The sequence below is a fragment of the Tiliqua scincoides genome, chromosome 1 (assembly GCF_035046505.1).
Source record: "Tiliqua scincoides isolate rTilSci1 chromosome 1, rTilSci1.hap2, whole genome shotgun sequence".
NCBI lineage: Eukaryota > Metazoa > Chordata > Lepidosauria > Squamata > Scincidae > Tiliqua > Tiliqua scincoides.
This window is the reverse complement of record NC_089821.1, coordinates 10,218,873-10,238,086: the sequence shown is the minus strand read 5'-3', so window position 1 is coordinate 10,238,086 and position 19,214 is coordinate 10,218,873. Positions and strand designations below refer to the sequence as shown.

Sequence of the window (19,214 nt, the reverse complement as noted above, 5' to 3'; positions counted from 1 at the left end):
AGCTGTGGTCCATCAATAGATAGCCTGAGCTTAGCAGCAGTAGGGCCTAGGAGAGGGGGTAAAGGGGGTAATTTGTACCCAGACCCAGGGTTTAAAAAGGGCCCAGGAGCCAAAGAAGGGGGCCCAGAACTTTCCTGGGATCTTACATTTCCTATCTACTCAGACTTTTTGCCCTCAGGGGATGCTGGGGACACTACCATAAGGGTGTGGCTGCAGCTACTGCAGCTATTGGCAAGCTATACATGCTGGGCCAAGGAATGCATACATGACACTCCTTAACACAGTGTCAAGTCTGGGAGGAAGCTATACTGCTGCAGTAGCTCTTTGACTTGTGGATCTGCTTACCATACAGGAAGCTCAGGAACATAGCTCAGGGACATATGGGATGTACGGGAGCTCAGGGACATAGCTGACGTATGGACGTAGGGAGCTCAGGGACGTGCGGGAGCTCAGGGACATAGCTGCAAGACTACAACTGCTGCAGAAGCAAGTTTTGGTACTCACAGGACACTTTCCATTTGAGTGTGAGCCTAAATATGATGATGCTAATTTTCTCCATGGTTTTCTATATTTAAAAGATTTTAGAGAGACTTAGGGGTGTATTTGGTTTTCCATGTTACTGAATCTAGCTGCCGATGCCACATGGGTGTGTAAACCTGGGCTCCAAAGACTTTTCCAGCTGTCTTCACCCTTTCCCCCACCCTGTTTTGTCCCCCTGCCCCCATTCTGCTTACCTTTCACCACCCTCCCCCACTTTGTTTCACCCCTCCCCCCTTTGCAAAGGGGCCCAAAATAAACTCTGTTCCCCCTGATAAAATTCACCTCCAAGGCCCTGGGAGGCAGCATTCTTCAGATCTGCAGCCAAAGAGCATGAATTACCTGGCTCTTGCAATAATCTCAAAGTGATATCTGCGCCATTCCCAAAGTAGATTTTCAATTAAAAAAAAAAACTTTAAAAAAAAATCAATAACAAGGTTCTAAATGAATCCTTAGTTGTGGGGGGGGGGTATGTAAAGTGCTTGAATACATTCAAGAAGAAAGTTCGACATCCCACCTGAAGTTTGAGGGAGTAGAGTAAAAAGAAAGAGGATACTAGCATTGGATTCACAGGCAAGATCATGTACCATTTGCAGAGCACAGGACAAGAATGCTAAACTTACCCAGAAACAGTGGCATACTTACAGGAGGGTGGTACTGTGCAAGCGGCCCCTCCCACTCTCCATCAGAGCAATTGTGGGCAGCTACGGAAACATACAGTGATGGAGTGGATCTGACGGAACGGGGCAGCACTTACATGAAGCATTGCGGTGCTTGCAGTACTTAACGTGTTGCCCCCCCATAGCTATGCCACTGCCCAGAAAACCTGCACTGACTCATCTTTACGATTATCTATATAGGCAGTGGCCACAGAGGGGAAGGCCAGCAGCGTGGGGGGAAAAATCTAGATACAACTTGGGAAAAGTTACTTTTTCATTAGAGCATTTTTGAGGCTTGAAATCATTTGACTTGGAGCTCTTTTCCATTGTCTGCACTTTTATTTCTCAGGATATAAATCCATTTTGTAATTACTCCACTAGTCTTATCTCAGAAACTTTGCCTGACACACCATTCCATATGTTTATGATTCTCTGGATGAAAAAGTGCTTCCTGACTACCGCTGAAATTTTTCCTTTAATTTCCATTTATGCCTTATTGTCTGAGAATGTTGAACTGGAAATATATGTTGCAATATTGTGTAACATTATCTGTATTACTTAAGATTTTATATACCCATACATCAACCAAACATCAGATAAATCTTAAGGTTGCTCTTTTTTTCCCCCTTCATCTTCTCCAGAGCTCTGTAGGTAATAGATTCAATTTAGTCTCTGTGACAAGTTAACTTTCAGGATTTCTCACAAAAGTAGGAGGGAATACATCTATATTTGGGATTGAATTATTCAGAAAGGGCTCCAAGTATATTTTTGTTTTGCAATTGTGAGAGTTGGAAATATGAGTCTGAATTTAATAAAATGCTCATTTGCCTATAAAATACTACTGATTTACAAATTACTGCCAATTTACAAGCCTGATATACATTTGGATTTAAGATAGTTTACCCCTATGAAAAAGAATTAAACTTTGAATTAGCAGGTTTTACAAAAAGAAGATTATTTCAGCTATCTTTCTTTTTTTAGAAAAGCCAGAACCAAATAAATACAAACACAACAAAATATTCAGCTGAATAAGGTTTCCAAGAATTGGGCCACAGTAATATAGCGCCAGCTGATTGACTATGTAGGATTCCCTACAGCCCAACCCTATGAAGCTGGGCCACTGTGAGATTTGGTGGGCTGCTGTGAGATACAAGAAGCTGGACTAGATGGGCCTATGGCCTGATCTAGTGGGGCTCTTCTTATGTTCTTAAGGTCTGCTCAGAAGTAAGTCCCATTGTGTGCAATGGGGCCTACTCCCTTGCATAGGATTGTAGCCCTAATAAATGTTGTAATTTACAAACTTCACATCATGAGTGCTCAGCATAATTACTCTGTATAACTACTTGAATAAGTAGCTGAAAACAGTAGCGTAGCTAAGGGGGTGAAGGGGGTGGCAATTGCATTGGGTAACAAGCTAAGCTTGACACTAGTGACTAAAACTGTGAAAACCTTGGTATGTACAAGTAATACTGTCCTGTTATACGTCATTAGAAAGGTAATTTAATGCTGAAAGCAATGAAACAAACAGCATTGGAATAGCTGTATTCTATCAAAAGTTATGGCCAATTAACCAGAAAACTTTTTTTATTTATATATTTACTTAATAAATTAAATTTGATTTTGTCGTGGCCGGGGGAGGTGACAAAAATCTTCTTTGGCCCAAAGTAGCAGATGCCTTAGCTACGCCACTGCCCCATTTTTCACTTTATTAAAAGTCTGGGTGTGATGTCACTTCCGGGGCATCCTTTTGCGCTCAGCAACGGGCTACACTTTCATTAGCTATGCCACTGGCTGAAAATTTCCAGTGCACACTTCAGCCGGTTCAACAGAATTCAGGTCCAGTGATAGAAATGGGACTTCCTTCCCCATCACTTTGTGTGATCAGGTTGTTAAGCAGTTAAACTACATAACAAAGATATTGATGTGATTTCTGATCCTGCAGTAATGGCTTCTAAATACTTACAGTTATGTTCAGAGATGAGGCACAACATCCTCCTCCCCTTCTATGTCATCTACCAACACAGGAACAAAATCATTCTCCCAAGGATTCTGATTGCTTGTGGGCAGGTTTCTTGTCAGCAGTTTCAAAATGTGCTATAGAATTAATCTTTGGCAGGTTGGTGGCACAGTCTATTAGTGAGGCATCTCTCCCGACCCTTCTCCCACACTCGTTTAGCTTTTTGTGCAGCATACGGTTGAAATAAATTCAGAGGAGATGGGGAGAAAATAGGAGGCTCCTCTGGTATAGCCATTTTTATTTCCACTCTCATTTCATTTTCCTTCCATCAGTGCAGAAGGACAATGGGACCAATTTCTGTGTTGCTCCAAAAAAAAAAAAAATTAACTTTTTAGGAATAAAAATAATTAAAGATCATTGTGCATCTTCATTTGTTTCAAATCAACTGCTGCTTATATTTGGTTATACTTTAAAATAATAGCCCCAGTCTGGATAATCGCAAGAACATATAAAGGCTGTGGACTTTTAGTTGGTCAAACTCTCAAAATAAGCAGCAGAGTCGCAAACCTAGTGGGTTTCCATTTCTGGAAATGGTTGTCAGTGTTGCCCACTTCCTTCACTTTTGGAGGCTCAACGAGAGCTTCCAAAGGTGTAGGAATGGGGAGGCAACAAGACCGCAAAGTTGCCGAAACACAAGGAGGCTGTGGTGGGAGCAGCCAGGTCTACACACCTGGTGGTGCTTCTGCATCTCCCACCGCTGCCATCTTGGCTGGGCCTCACACAGTACTCCCTTCCAGCATGGCACTGGGGCAGCCCAACCCCCCACTTGCTGTACCACTTCCACTATTTCCTTCATGCAGGCGTTCCACATACCAAAGAGATGGCAAATCCCCACTTTTGCAAAAGCTCCATGGGAGAATATAAACTCCTGGGAAGCTTGGAAGGTCCACAATGTACTTGATTATGGCCCAAATCCTAACCAACTTTCTAGCGCTGGCATAGCTGTGCCACTGAGGTGTGTGCTGCATCCTGCAGTTGGGGGGGGGCACCCACAGAGGCCTCCTCAAAGTAAGGAAATGTTTGTTCCCTTACCTTGGAGCTGCACTGCCCTTACGTCGGTGCTGAAAAGTGGGTTAGGATTGCGCCCTATGTCAAACAAAATGAGAGTTCAATGGGACTTACTTTAGCATGAAAATGCTAAGAGTCTCTGTATAATATCGTAGTACGGAGTTAGTTTAGATCACTAACTACTTGTGCAATGGTTCTCAAACTATGAGCTGTGGCTTCCTGGGGAGCCGCGGAAACCAGCCAGGGGAGCTGTAAAATCTTCACAAAAAAACCCACTGCCCTACAGAATATATAGGATTGTAGCCCTAATCAGGGCCTCCAAAAGGAGTCCTATCAGGGGGTACAAACTTTCTTTGGGGCCCCTTGGCAAAGAGGGAGGGGATGAAACAGACTGGGGGGACAATGGGGTGGGCAGCACTTCTGCAGCAGCTGTAGCCACGTAGCTGTGTCCCTGAGCTCCCATCCACTCCTTCATGAAAGCAGGTCCACAAGCCAAAGAGCTCCTGGAGCAGGCCAGCTTCCTCCCAGGTGTGACGCTTTTAAGGAATGTATGCAGTCCTGGGCCTGGTGCATGTGGTTTCTGGCAGTACTTGAGGCCATGCACATCCCATGTGGTCAGTGAGTCTGGGTGAGATTGGAAAATGTAAGTTTCCGGGACATTTCTGGGCACCCTTCTTTGGCTTCTGAGCCCCCTTTCTGACCCTGGAACCAGGTGCAAATTACCCCCCTCTCCTGGGCCCAGGCCCTACTAAGGAGTCGTGGCCAATGGCCCAGTAGATCAAGGGAACCACCTGTTGAAAAAGTTTGGGAACCACTGTACTTGTGGATTAGAAACCAGTTGTCATTGCTAAGTTGGTTCCAGAATTTGAGATGCCTACCTCTAACTTGTAATTAGGAAAATGTGTAGCTTCTTCCCATGTGACTATTTTCATCAGGGGAATGAATAAAAACCATCATGTGGAGAGTGTCTTGGAGCCTCACAATATGCCACTGGGTCACTTTGTAAAATGGGGTGGATGAAGAAACCGTCACCAGGAAGGTATGAGTGATTCCCCCAAAGCTATGAATCAAATTACTGATAGACTCAAGAGATTAACCAGGTTCCTCCACCTCCACGCTCATAAAGCTCTGTCCATTAGATCACGGTGTCTCTCGAGAGACAAGCCTCGGCAAGACAGAGAGGCATGCACCAAAGTAAGTAATATTTTAAACAGGGGCCTGCCTGAAGTCATATTTGTGGAAAGGTGAAGCATTTGTTCATTTATCAGTGTTTGGTTACTCATCGGGCTGGCTTGATCTTTATTCTTTATGTGCAGATAGAATTTCAAAAAGAGCTAAATCATTCTCTTTGAAATCGGGCATAATTTGCTCCCAGGCTGGAATTTTTACTTTGACTAGTTCCGGCTCAGGAACCGAACATGAAAATCCTGGGACAACACTTAATTTCAGCAGATAATAAACTGGCTTTCCCTGAACTTTGTGACCTCATTATTTCCAACCAGTTTACTTCATATACTCCTCCTCTTTCCCCTCTTGGAATTTAAAATATTTTGGGGCTGTTTTTGTAGTCAAGTGAACAAAGTCTTGAATGTACCTGAACAAATGAGAAGAAATGTATTCCTGTCTCCTAGAAGAGTCTGGGAGTCTGTAAAGCATTTCGGTATATTTAAATGTATTTGTTTATGTAGAAAAGGTGCTGGTAAAATGTTAGCGCCTTCAACACATATAATTTTATATGTTACATGGATTAAGACACATAATCCTGCATACAATTCCTTATAAATGAGTTATATAAGTTTCCATATATGCTGTATTACAAAGTATAGTCTGGGTACACAACATGACACCTTGCTGAAGTCAAGTCTTGGCGATGCCTGGAGAGCAGGGTGACCGGATAAAATGGAGGGTAGAGTGCCTATACCTTTAACCATTGTACAAGTGTGCAGCACTTAACAATGAGGATACGTTCCCCCCATCCCTGTTGTTATGTGATTAGGTCATTAAGTGAACATTCAGTCTAATCTATTGCCTTTGTTGTGTAAACAGACACTCCCTGCCAGGCACTAGCTGGCTGCATAGGCTGCTGGAGACAGAATGCCTCTTCTTTTCACTCAGAGCCTCTCTGGTGTGAGCCACTAAGAGCCACTAAGAGACACTCTGCTGCAGGCTATGGGAGACGCGATTGCCTCATTAAAAGCATCTTTATTGTGCTTTGACCACCGTCATATAAGCAGTCTGTCGTTAACCAAACAGTTGTTAAGTGGCACATGCCTGTATAGAAGAGGGAATTTCAGCAGGTGCAGCTCAACATGGAAGGGTTTACAAAGCTGCACCTGCCAATATTCCCTCTTCTATACAATGGTTAAAGGTATAGGTGCTCTGTCCCCCATTGTATCTGGTCACCCTGCTGGAGAGCTATCTGCTTAAGAACACTGCATGGTGCCTTGAGTTCCACCATGGACTATAAATGTACAGCCCAATCCTATGGCACCACTTGCACTTTGTCAAAGTCATTTATTCTGTACCACTGTTGTAGATGGCTTTGTGGCAGCTTGCACAGCAAGCCATCAGCTGACCATTCAGAGTTGTCACAACTAGTGAACTGCACTGGAGAAGGTAGGCCAGTGGGTGGGGGGTTTCATGGGGAGGCAAAGGGGGGGTAGTGGCTGATTCAGAGAAAGAGCAGGAAGAGGGAAGTGGGTTGGAGAAGGGATCTTGATAGCAAATGTGGATCCTATCCCAAAATTCAGCCTGCACTGCCTCCTTACTCTCTGTGGACTTACTCAGCTATAGAGCTGACATCAGTAGTGTAGGTAGAGGGGGTGTAAAGCATTATGTTTTGCAGGAAGCCTTGCTGTGACATGTAAACACCCCCCCCCAAGCCATTCCAGGCAGTGGTTGCAAAATGGAGGTGTATACCTCCGTTTTGCACCCACTGCCTGAAATAGCTTTGAAGGGAGGAGCGCTTGCACTCCTCAGTGAGGCTCCCTGCAAAACTTAGTGCTCTGCACCCCCTCTAACTACGCCGCTGGCTGACAGAGGTCCAAGGAGGTCCAAAGGCCATCAGGGGCTTAGCCAAAGGCAAGAGAACAAAACATATCTCCAGAAGCTCTCCTGATTGCCCCACCACCATATCATGTAGTATGGCCTCCATGGCATGCTTGTGGCGGGGGATAGGATTGGGCTGTAAATAAATAAATGTATTCATATACCGTAAAGAAACACAGAGTTAGAATGGCTGAAATACATCAATAAACGTGTATACTTTAAAATCTACTACAGGTGCTATTGCAAATTATTGTAATTGATTATACAAAAAAAAGGATGATTCTGCCAAAGTTAAGCACTTTTAAGATTCATTAATGCAATGAAGCTCTTCCTCATGTATCTGAGAGGCTACAAAGATTTTAAAACATTCCCTGAATACCTGGAAAGGCCTTACGTTGCATCAGACCCTCTGTCCATCAAACCCTGTCTGGTACAAATCAGCAAGCCTTGAAGGTCTTGGGTAGAGATCTTTTCCAATCTTGCCACCAGAGATCGTTGTTAAACTAGAGACACCATAGGTTGAACCTGGGACGTTCTCAATAGAAGCATGGACTCTACTGTGATAATTGGAGAGGAGCTAGCAACCCTTCCCATTCCCAGTATTAATAAGATTACAAGCCCATAAGCATTACTACTTTATTTATCAACAATATATTTTGTGGTACAGAGACTATATAACAGTGACTGATCTCCCTCAGATGACCTACAGTTGCATACGTGACCAGGAGAAAAGTGAATAAATCGTGGAGCAGTAGCATAGATAGAGAGGGGCGGGGGGCGCCCTGGGTACCACTCTTGGGGGGGGTGACACCACAAATGACCCAACATCGCTAACATCGCAGAGGATAGGAGTAACCCCATCATGCTATATACCGTTGTATGTGGAATTTCCAGCGGAATGCAATGTAAAAAAACCTGAGTGACATATCTCCTTTCCATCAAAAGCTATGGCCAAAAAACTGGGAACCCAAAAATGCATGGAGCCCTATGGCAAGTGAAACCGAGCCATATCGCGCATTTACTCGCGAGTAGGCAGACTTGCCTTACTGCGTCGGAAAGGGCAGGCTGAGAGGAATCCAACGGCACCAGAATGGTTCCTGTCCAATGAAAGCAGCTCCCAAAGAATACTCAAGCAGGAAGTCCCTTCCCCCAAGCAGAATGTATTGAGCCCTATGGAAAGCGAAAGGAAGCCACCTGGTTGTGTTTACTCATGAGTAGGCAAATGTGCCTTGGTTCCTGGTCAAGTTGGGCACAGGGGAGTGCAAGGCTAGCTGCATGGTCCCGATCTGAAGAAAGTGGAGCTCAGCAAATGCTCCAGAAGGCAGCCTCCCCCCCCCAAGAATAAAACAGAGGCTTCAGCTGTAAGGTGAATTTTTACTTGTTTTTAGATTTGCAAAGCTGGGCGAGTCCTGATAGTGATATGCTTATTCTCCCCCCCAAGCCTGGATCCCCCATAATCTCCCTTTCTCTCCCCCCCTTCCAAGCCTGGATCCCCCACAATCTTTCCCCCCTCCAATCCTGGATCCCCCCAATCTCCCTTTCTCCCCCCCTCCAATCCTGGAACCCCCACAATCTCCCTTTCTCCCCCCTTCAAGCCTAGATCCCCCCAATCTCCCTTTCTCCCTCCCTCCAAGCCTGAATCCCCCCAATCTCACTTTCTCCCTCCCTCCAAGCCTGGATCCCCCCAATCTCCCTTTCTCCCTCCCTCCAAGCCTGAATCCCCCCAATCTCCCTTTCTCCCCCCTTCAAGCCTGGATCCCCCGATCTCCCTTTCTCCCCTCCCCCTCCAAGCTTGGATCCCCCACAATCTTCCTAGTGACCAAAATTCTGGAAATTGTGACTTTTAGGAATAATGCCATCATGTTACATATCATTTTATGCAGAATTTCATCCATTGCTTGTGGGGAAATTCACTGCATTTATTTTCTGGCCGTTATTATTATTCATTTCATGTCATGGCTATTATTATCTCTGTCTCACCTACCTCACAGGATTGTTGTTAGGACAAAATAAGGGGAGGAACCATGTACACCACCCTGTGCTGCTTAGAGGAAGGGTGGTATAAAAATGTGAATTAATTAATTACTCATAATTATGTCATATGGGGTGACAAAATTTTATGGGCCCCGGGTGTAAAATGACCTAGCTATGCCTCTGCCGTGGAGAAAGAGCAGCGGGGATGGAGATTGGGGAGATCAGATGGTCAGTAATAGAGCTAGAGCAGAGCAGTAAGTTTTGCAGACACCTGAATGTGCCATGCTAGGGGCCCCTAAACCTCCCCATCACAGCCACTCCTGCTGGTAAAAGCAAAATGGAGGCATCACCTCTGGTTTGCTCTCACCACTGGGAATGGCTCTGAAAGGGAGGGGCCCCCCTTGCACGGCATGTTCAGGCGCCTGCAAAATGTACTGCTTTGCACCCACTCTAGCTACGCTACTGACAATAGCAGCAAAAAATATGGCAAAGATGTCCTATTAAATGTGTAGCAGGAAAAGTGAAGGAAGGATTGTGAAGAGGAAAGGGAGGTAGCGTGATGAATGAAGAAGGGGAGACTGTTCCAGACATGACAGTTAAGCCACCTGCGGAAGGTACAAACACAGAAGAGAAGGAAAGAACGGTGATAGCTGCTATTATTGCAAATAGTCAAAGGAAGGAATCAGGAGATGGAAAGTCAAAGGAGAGGCTATCAACGCCATTCCACAGTCCATTCAATCCAGAATAGTTCAGGTAAATTTGGCAGGATTCCAGATCAAACATGCTGTGAATCATCATCAGAAATGGTGGGATTGAGAAGGCTTAAATGCACAGAGGCTTAAATGCACTTGAAGGTGATGTGGCAAGCAGTTGGGCCCCAGATCAGAGCATCTTCCTGGTGGAGAAAGATGCTTTCAGAGGAAGAAGCTTGTCTCAGCAGAATGACTGAAGACAGAAGGAGAAATGGGTAGAGAGGACAAGACTGGAATAGCAACAATAAGCATTTAGTAGAGCATGGGAAATATACTTCTCTAACAGCCCAATTCTAAATAACTCCCCACATGTGATGCTGTGGCACCAATGAGCTACCACTGTATCCTACAGGGGGGGTTTGGCACATTGAGACCTCCTTGGGATAAGGGAACATTTGTTCTTTTGCACCAGGTAAGCCCCAGCAGCTGCCATGACTCGGACCTGCGCCAGTTCTATAGCTGGTACAAGTCTGCATTGACCCATGATCAGGCCCGGGAACAGGGTTAGGATTCAGTAGGTACCACTGCCACCAGACCTGTCCCCTTTCCAGACCTGATCCATCCTCCCTGCCCCATCTCTTCCCCATTCCACCCATCCCCTATCCATTTCACACCCTCCCTGCCTCCCTCCTGTCCTGTGTGCTGCCATACCTGCTCTGGTGGGCATCCAGCATCTGTCTTCAGAAAGACCTACCAGCTCACCACTTCACGGCGGTGGCCAGGCGGTGCGCACCAGTGCTTTACATGCAAGTATTGTTACACCGAGCAATGTTCCATCATAATGGAACAAGTTGGGTGGTGACATTTTGTGTTATTTGTTCAATTGCTATCCCACCCCTTTTCCTAATGGAAGCTGAAAGGTGTGAGAACAAATGGGACGAACTGCAGCCGGACATGGGCAATTGCAGTTCAGCTTGAGTGTTGAACAGCTGAAGTGCAGTTGTCTAGGAAACTAGAGGAGCAGCATTTTGCTCACCTCCAGATGTATCTGCTGTCATCAAGGTCATGTGAAAAAGGCTTGATGGGAAAAGGAAAAAACAATGGAGAAATGGTGTGGAAGTGGGGAGGGCTCATTCCTCCCCACTATGCAGAGATAGGTGAAGTCCTCCTCTTCAAGACATCCTGAAAGAAAGAAAGAAAGAAAGAAAGAAAGAAAGAAAGAAAGAAAGAAAGAAAGAAAGAAAGAAAGAAAGAAAAGCACCCAAACTTCCTTGAATTGAAGTTGTGCCTAGAGGTTATGAGGAATACAGCAGTATCCTTTTTTTCTGTACTGTCACATATCTGACCCACCTCCAACCCCAACCCAAAAAGAATAAAACTGAAACTGATCTCTGGTTCAAATCAGGTCAGGGTACTTAAACTGCAGAATAGCAATCAATTAGTTTATCATTAATCAGATAATTTTGGGTTTCTTGAATAATATGAAGTGAGAAGTAGGAATAACTTGGCAGTATCATTTTCAGGAACCATCTCTCAGCTTTATAAACTAATCCTTCTCTAATGGCCCTTTTTAATGTAATTTATAGGTTCATCATTACCCTTTTTGTATTAGTAATTATTTCTAAAATACCAAAGAACCATCTTTTCTCTCAAGGTTCCTCTATGTGCCTGATTTACAGCTAGTCTCATGTTGGGCTCTGTCTTTCTGAGGTTTGACATTTCAAAATATTTATGGCTCTTTTACATTAATGCCTTTCTCGTGAATCTGAAGGTGACCGTTATTCCTTTCATCTTGTTGCAATTAAATGGATCAACTTTGGCTTTATTATTTCCACTATTTATCTGTACAGCGCATTAAAAAAATTCAAATTAGCAAATGACATGCTGCAATGTGGGAAGTAGAACAATTGCATATTTCTTAAAAAACACCAGCCACCCTTGATGCATTGGCTACGAAACGGTTCCAAGCGAAAGCGCAAAATCTTTAATATTTTATTGATCAGATCTAAACCTTCTGCCCAAAGTGGCAATTAAATTTCAATTAAACTGACTGAAAGCATCATATTAAATTTCAGCACTTTACGAGCTATCAGATAATGCTGCAGGACAAATCTTTAGTATAATCACACTCTTTTCAAATTATATTATCCTGTTCATTCACAATAAAAGTGACAGTTTTAGGTATACTTTCAATATTTCTTAAATATAAGCTCTCTAATGAACACATTTTATTGCCTTTAAATCAATTATTATTGGATATTTTAATAAAGTGAATTGAGCACTTTGTTTTACACACTGCTTAGAAGTTATTATATTTTGCAGACAGCACAGCAAAGGAGTGAATCGGGATGATAGAAATATCCAAATGCTTAACATTGCATTATCAATGCAATACCCAGTCCTAACCAATCCTTTCCAGTGCTGATGTAACCTCAATGCAGACAGGAGGTAAGGGAACCAATGTTCCCTTGTCTTGAGGGTACCTCCAAAAATGCCCTCCCCACTGCAGGATACAGCACACCCTGTTGGCACGATAGCATTGGTGCTGGAAAGTTAGGATTTGGCTGTTCATCACTTAGAATGGCAAATATGCTGCCTTGCCTTTCTCCGCACTTCACCATGCAATATATTAATTAATAACAGATTAGCTCTTCAAGATTTGGATCTCAAGCCTTCCAGAACACCTCTTGCATTAATGAGATAAGGTTAAGATAATATAACTGAATTGCTGAAATAAAACACTGAAGAGGCTTTAAAGATATTATTGCATATTAAGTCTCCCACTTTATTACTGTATCAACCCTCAGTCCCCTGGCTATGAGCCATGTATCAGCATTTAACCTATCTAATAAAGACCTCACTGTAGAGGGAAGGTGCTCTGCATTGCTTTTAATTGAACGTATACATAAGGTCAATTAAGTTTGAAAAATACAGGAAATGTACAATGCAGCTGACATGGGGCAAATTTCCAGAAACAATCAGGGTCTGCTTGAAGTTCACAGGCACTGGAGATGCAGAAAACAACAAAATTCTATTACACACACACTCAAAGGAACCCAATATTGATCTGCAATATTTTCCCATTACATTAGTGTCATCTCATATGGGCACAGTAGCATATCTGGGGGGGGGGCAAAATGGTAACTACTGCAGGTGCCTCAGTGGTCCATGCTCCAGACCCTCCCACTCACCATCAGAGCCATTCTGGGCAACGATGCAATACGCAGGCACTTGTCAAACCAAATGCCTTCTCCTGCACATTGCTGTCGCTGCCCGGAATGATCCGATGGCGAGGGGGAGAGGCCAAAAACATGGCACATTGCAGAGCCTGCAATACTTATCATTTTGTCCCCCTCTAGCTACACTGCTGTATGGGTGTTGCCACACTATCCTCTCATCCACTGGAGTTTCTTAGAAAGGGCACGACTTTGATATTCCCTTGCAGAATAGCTACTACCCCTACAGCAGTCTTTCTCAAAATGTGGGTCAGGACACACTAGGTGGGTCATGAGCCCATTTCAGGTGGGTCCCCATTCATTTCAATATTTAATTTTTAATCTATTTGACTTGACGCTACCATGGAATGTGACTGCATTTGGGGAAGTATTACAGATCTGTACTTTTAACAGGCTACTATGTATATTCTTTTAACAATGATAGTAAATGGGACTTACTCCTGGGTACGTGTGAGTAGGATTGCAGCCTAAGACTGTTAAAAATTTTCCTGCTTGATGATGTCACTTCCGGTCATGACATCACTTCTGATGATGGGTCCTGACAGATTCTCATTTTAAAAAGTGGGTCCTGGTGCTAAATGAGACCCACTGCCCTACAGGGTTATAGAACATACTACTTAGTGTAATGCAAACAAATATTCTAAAATTCTAAACAGCTGGTCAGATGAACATTACCATGACAGGGAGTGTTTAGCTATCCAGAGAAGCTTCCCTGTTGCTTTCAGTCCACAATTCTTTGTGTCTTTCCTTGTCTTTGTAAAAAGTACTGCCAATTTTCCAAGAATCAAAAAGTTATGCTCTCCCACTTCCCCAGTATTTGTAGTTAATGAAAGTCAGAGAGCAGCCGTGGATATAAATGGGGAACTGTGTGAAGACATCCTTTGTTGCTGTCACTTTAAGCAGGGAAAGATTCCAAACTAAGGTGTATATTTTGTTGATAACAATCACAGCTTTCCAAAGATAAGATTACTTTGGGTGAATAAGTATGTTTTGTTTTCATTATCAGTAAGCATCTCTTTTTCACTCCACTATATTTCACCCTTGGGAACGGAGTGGGGAAAAAAAACCCAGACATTTCAGAGAACAGGAAAAGGGACTCTTCAACCTAGAGAAGTTGTACCATATAATTGGCTGCAGTGAAGGGCATTTTCACACATGATTCTGAAAGCTGTCCTTGCAGTTCCCACATCTGAAATGTGGGTGTAAAACCCACATTGGCCCAATAAATGTTCTCTTTTTTGTCCTGTCCCTCTTAAATTGTATTCACACATGCACAGCAATAGTGCAAAGAGGAGGGACTAAAAACTTTTCTTTTTCATTTCCTTCTTTATATTTGCTCTTTGTTTCAGCATTAGTTACTTTGTTTAAATTTTTCGCTCTTTTGTGGGACATGGCAAAGTGCTTATTGTTAATGCTGGTTGTGTCTACAGGTTTCTTTGTGTCACAAAGTGCTGCTGCTTTTGTGATTGTATGAATTTTGCAAGCTACTGTGCATTCCCCAGTAATCTGGGGGGAGGGGTATAAATGTTTGAAATGGGGTTAATATTTAAAATATTTATAGGTATAAATATAAGGTATACATATTTCAAATGAAAAAATAAATACAGTTGTGCCCGCATGAAATGTGAGAATGCATGGTTTTGATGATCACGTTGGAGGCGACCAACACTTCAAATTCATTATCCTCAAACCTTGGAATCAGTTCCCAAAGATTTCAGTGGAACTCACTTCCTATTTGGTGATACCAGTAATTTGGATAACATCCGCATCATGAATTTAACCTAAAAAACCAGCTGCTTTCAGACACAGAAATTATACAGTTGGCCCTCATTATCCAGGGGGTTCTATTCCAGGAACCCCCATGGATAAGGAAATCTGTGGAAGTTGAAATCTGCGGATTTCAGAGGCCCCCCCCCAACCAGAGCTGGTCTCTGGTCAGGTCCAGAGGCCCTGCCCTTCTGAGGTCCACAGAGGCTGTGTGTGACCACCCACAGCCTCGGTAGGCGTCAGAATGGCTGTTTAGGCAAAAAAAAAAAAAAAAAAGCTACTTCCGGTTTTACGATAAAACCGGACATGACATTTTTGCCCTTAAAAAGCATTCTGAATCCTGGGGAAGCCCTCCCCAGGCCTCATAATGCCTTATAAGGCATAAAAACATCACTTCCAGTTTGTCATAAAACCAGAAGTAGCGCTTTTTTTTTTTTTTTGGCCTAAACAGCCATTCTAAAGCCCACAGAGGCTGTGGGTGGTCACATGCGGTCTCTGCGGGACTCGGAAGGGCTTCCAGTCCTGACCAGTTCAGCTCCATTAGGGTATGAATCCTGGGGGGGGTGGGGATCAGCATCCATGGATGAATGGAATCATGGAATGAATTCACAGATGGTGGAATTCTCTCTGCATGAAGTCAGGGAGTTGTTGGGCTTTTGGCATTGGCGCTTGTTATTCAAAGACAGTGATTTTCCATCTTTTTCATCTTATGGCAAATTGGCAAGTATCAAGGCACACAAGTGATTTTTTTTACAATTGACAAGGCATACTGTTCTGTCAGTGGTGGTCTCACATCTCTCAATGGCCCTACTAATAAATGGCCTTCCCCTAACCTCCCACAGCACATCTGTGGACCATTCACTGCACACCAATGTGACCCAGCACAGTGGTTAAAAATCACTGTTCTAAGATGTAAGATGATTCCTTAGGAAATCTGAGAACAGAGCCACATGCTACTAAATTCCTAACAAATTGCTACAGAAACTTACAACCATTCCTTGGCGATGCAGCCCTGTTCTCTCAGCAAATCTTTTGGGATAAGCAGAATAGCCACATTGGTTCGCTTAGGAGCCCAACTTCCCTCAGGAGTCCTAAAACCACAACTCACTCCCCTTTCCCAATTTCTACTGTAGTGTGTGTCACTGAAATCAATGGGACATCCGTCTATGTGAATATGTGCAGGACTGGCATATTCATCAGAAAAGCTAAACCGAGCCCACCATCAATCGTACTGCAATTATGTATCACTGGTGAGCATGCAAGATTTCTTGCTGATACCAAAGATACGAACGTTGGTCAGGTGTCTGTTTGCGAATTCGCCTCTCCTCTACACACAGTGCATCACAAAGGCTGATCCACTGCGCCGAGTGCAATCCATCAGTTTCTCTATAAACTCCAGAATATATATCTGGCGAAACCAATCTGAAATGAGATGCAGCATTAGCAATATGGAAGGCCTCAGCAAGGCGGGCAATAAAAGGAGATATACTATAGTACCTGACATCAGTTTGTTTCAAGCTTAATTTCAGTAAAGTAATAAGGTCAGGGAAAGAAATGTTCAGTGATGCACAGATTGATAGGAAGAAATGGAAAGGATGGAATTCTGGGTGGACTTCGACCTCTTTTTTTAGTTTTATTTTTTTGCTTCCATTGAGGACAAAGAGATAAACCCAGACCAGAATCTCTGCAGATTTGTAGATGTAATGGGGCAGTGGAAAAGGGGGAGAACAGAGCAGCATGCTTTGGTGTTGACGCTATCTTTCCTCTTCAAAAATAAATGCTGTGTGGCATTCATTAAAATTCATTCTCTCTCTCTCTCTCTCTCTCTCTCTCTCTCTCTCTCTCTCTCTCTCTCTCTCTCTCTCTCTCTGCGAGTGAGTGAGTGAGTGACAGCTCAATCCTAACCAGCACTAACCTGGAGGAAAAGTCCATCACAGGCTGCAAGCCATGATGTGTACGTGCAACCTCCTGATTTTAGGAGTGGGCTACCTCAGAATGCCAGATATAAGGGCAGGCACCAGGATGCAGGTCTCTTATTGTCTTGTGTGCTGCCTGAGGCATTTGGTTGGCCACCGAGAGATACAGGAAGCTAGACTACATGGGCTTTGGGCCTGAACCAGCTGGGCTTTTCTTATGTTCTTACATTGTTATGTGCTGGAATAGGCAGGCCAACCATTTCCAGTGCAAGTTAGGCAGTGGAAGGAGAGCAATTTAGGGCACAATCCTAACCAACTTTCCAGCATTGAGATAAGGGCAATGCAGCTCCAAGGTAAGGGATCAAACACTCTCTTACCTTGAGGAGGTGTCTGTGACTGCTCTCCAACTGCAGGATGAAGCACATGCCCCATTGGCACAGTTATGTCAGTGCGGGAAAGTTGGTTAGGATTTGGGCCTTAGAGTAAGGAAACTTATGTCCCCTTACCCCGAGTAAGGCCCCAGTCACCACAGTGGGGCTACTCGGATGTGTGCCAGTTAAACTGCTGACACAGATACGAGCAGCCCAGTGTAATGCTGGGCTGCTTGGAAACAGGATTAGAATCTGGCCTAAGTGCTGGAGGCTGGTCCCACATGCCTTCCGGGCCTGGCCTATCCACCATCTTGCCCACCTCCAAAGTCCCTCACCCTGAAATGCCCCCATTCTGCCCTCCCCCTCCCCTCCCCAACCCCTCCCCCATGCCAGCCTCCCCAACTTTGCACAACCTTACATGCTTAGGCTGGTGCACAGACTGGATGTGGCCCCCTCAGGCAGGCGCACGTCCTCGTGCCAGCCCAGCCGACTCTTCCGGCAGTGCAAACATGCTTTAAGGCATATTTTCAGATGAACATGCAGGCACAAGGGACTTGCAATGGCCAAAGAGTGTGCCAGGATTGCACTCTGAGTGAGTGAGTGTGATTGTATTCCGCAAACATGGCTATATTGCTGACTGCCACTGGAAATGCCCTCTCATGCACTCTAAAGCCTGTTAAAATGCAAAGGACTTTTCATACACCTCTAAACTGTCACGTGAATGGTTAGGCCTAAGTCATATGCGTTCTTCACTAGTCCAGCAGATCTTCCAGCAACCCACCTGAGACTGGTTCAAACATGGGAATTTCCACAGTGCCTTTCGGCATACCTGGTTTCCAAGTGACATTGAGGAAAGGGGAATTCATGTGAGAGGTTTCATACATCTCGGAGTGCATGTTCCGAGTCTCAAAATGACAATATGTTAAATAAGTGGCTGATGCTGTTAACTTGGGCACTTTTGGCATGCCTTCCTATGAACACTCTCGATTGCCAGAGTTTATGCACAATCTTCATTCAACTCACACGTAAACCATATATGTATGAATTTATGAACAAGCGTCATTGTATGTGCAAGAAGGAGCCATCTTGTCCTCTCTTGTTTTTATTATCTCACTCAGGGGTTCTCAAACTTTTTAGCACCGGGGGGTCCACTTTTTAAAATCACAATCTATCGGGACCCACTGGAAGTGATGTCGTTAACCTGGAAATGATGTCATGGCTAGAAGTGACATAATTTAAATTTCAAACCTGAGCTGCAATCAGCCAGTGGTTCCATCACACAGCACACTTGTGCTGTTATTTTGCATAGCTTGAAATTCAGACATTCCACTTGCAGAACTTGATTCAGACTTGCAGCAACTGTTACCCTGCACATGCCCAATCTCGTCTGATCTCGGAAGCTAAGCAGGGTCGGGCCTGATTAGTACTTGGATGGAAGACCGCCTGGGAATACCGGGTGCTGTAGGCTTATACCATGGTCTTTCGAGACTGAAGGTTGCCAACCTGCATTCAGACTTGAATCCTTCTCCAACCACACAGGTCTCCCCACTTTACAGCATCCCATCTTCCCACCTATTCAGGCCAAAGCACCATGACTCTCTCCTACCTGGAAGCCACCCTGCCCAGCAGCTCTGTGTCCTGTATTTTCAGTTCTGTATTTTCAATGGCAGCTGAGCCTGGTGCTACGCAACCCACCTGAAATTGACTCACAACCCACCTAGTGGGTCCTGACCCACAGTTTGAGGAACACTTATCTAAATGCATCTCTTGAGGTCCAAAGATCTGGAGAACAGCACCATCAGTAACTACAGAATCCAACTTAATTTTCCTCTTTGGCAAATTAGTAAGCCACAATTGAACTATGAATGTGTAACTGGCTGCAGTTAGGGAATAGATCAGGGGTGTCAAACTCATTTCATACCAAGGGCCGAATAGCATCAGGATACCTGCTGAGGGCTGAAGGTGATGTCATTAGGCAGGAAGTGATAT

The 19,214-nt window shown here is 44.2% G+C and overlaps 1 pseudogene; it reads left to right on the top strand.

The window, feature by feature from the left end:
* The first annotated feature begins 18,573 nt into the window (after window positions 1–18,573).
* Window positions 18,574–18,693, top strand: LOC136637085 (5S ribosomal RNA; annotated as a pseudogene).
* The last annotated feature ends 521 nt before the right edge of the window (window positions 18,694–19,214 follow it).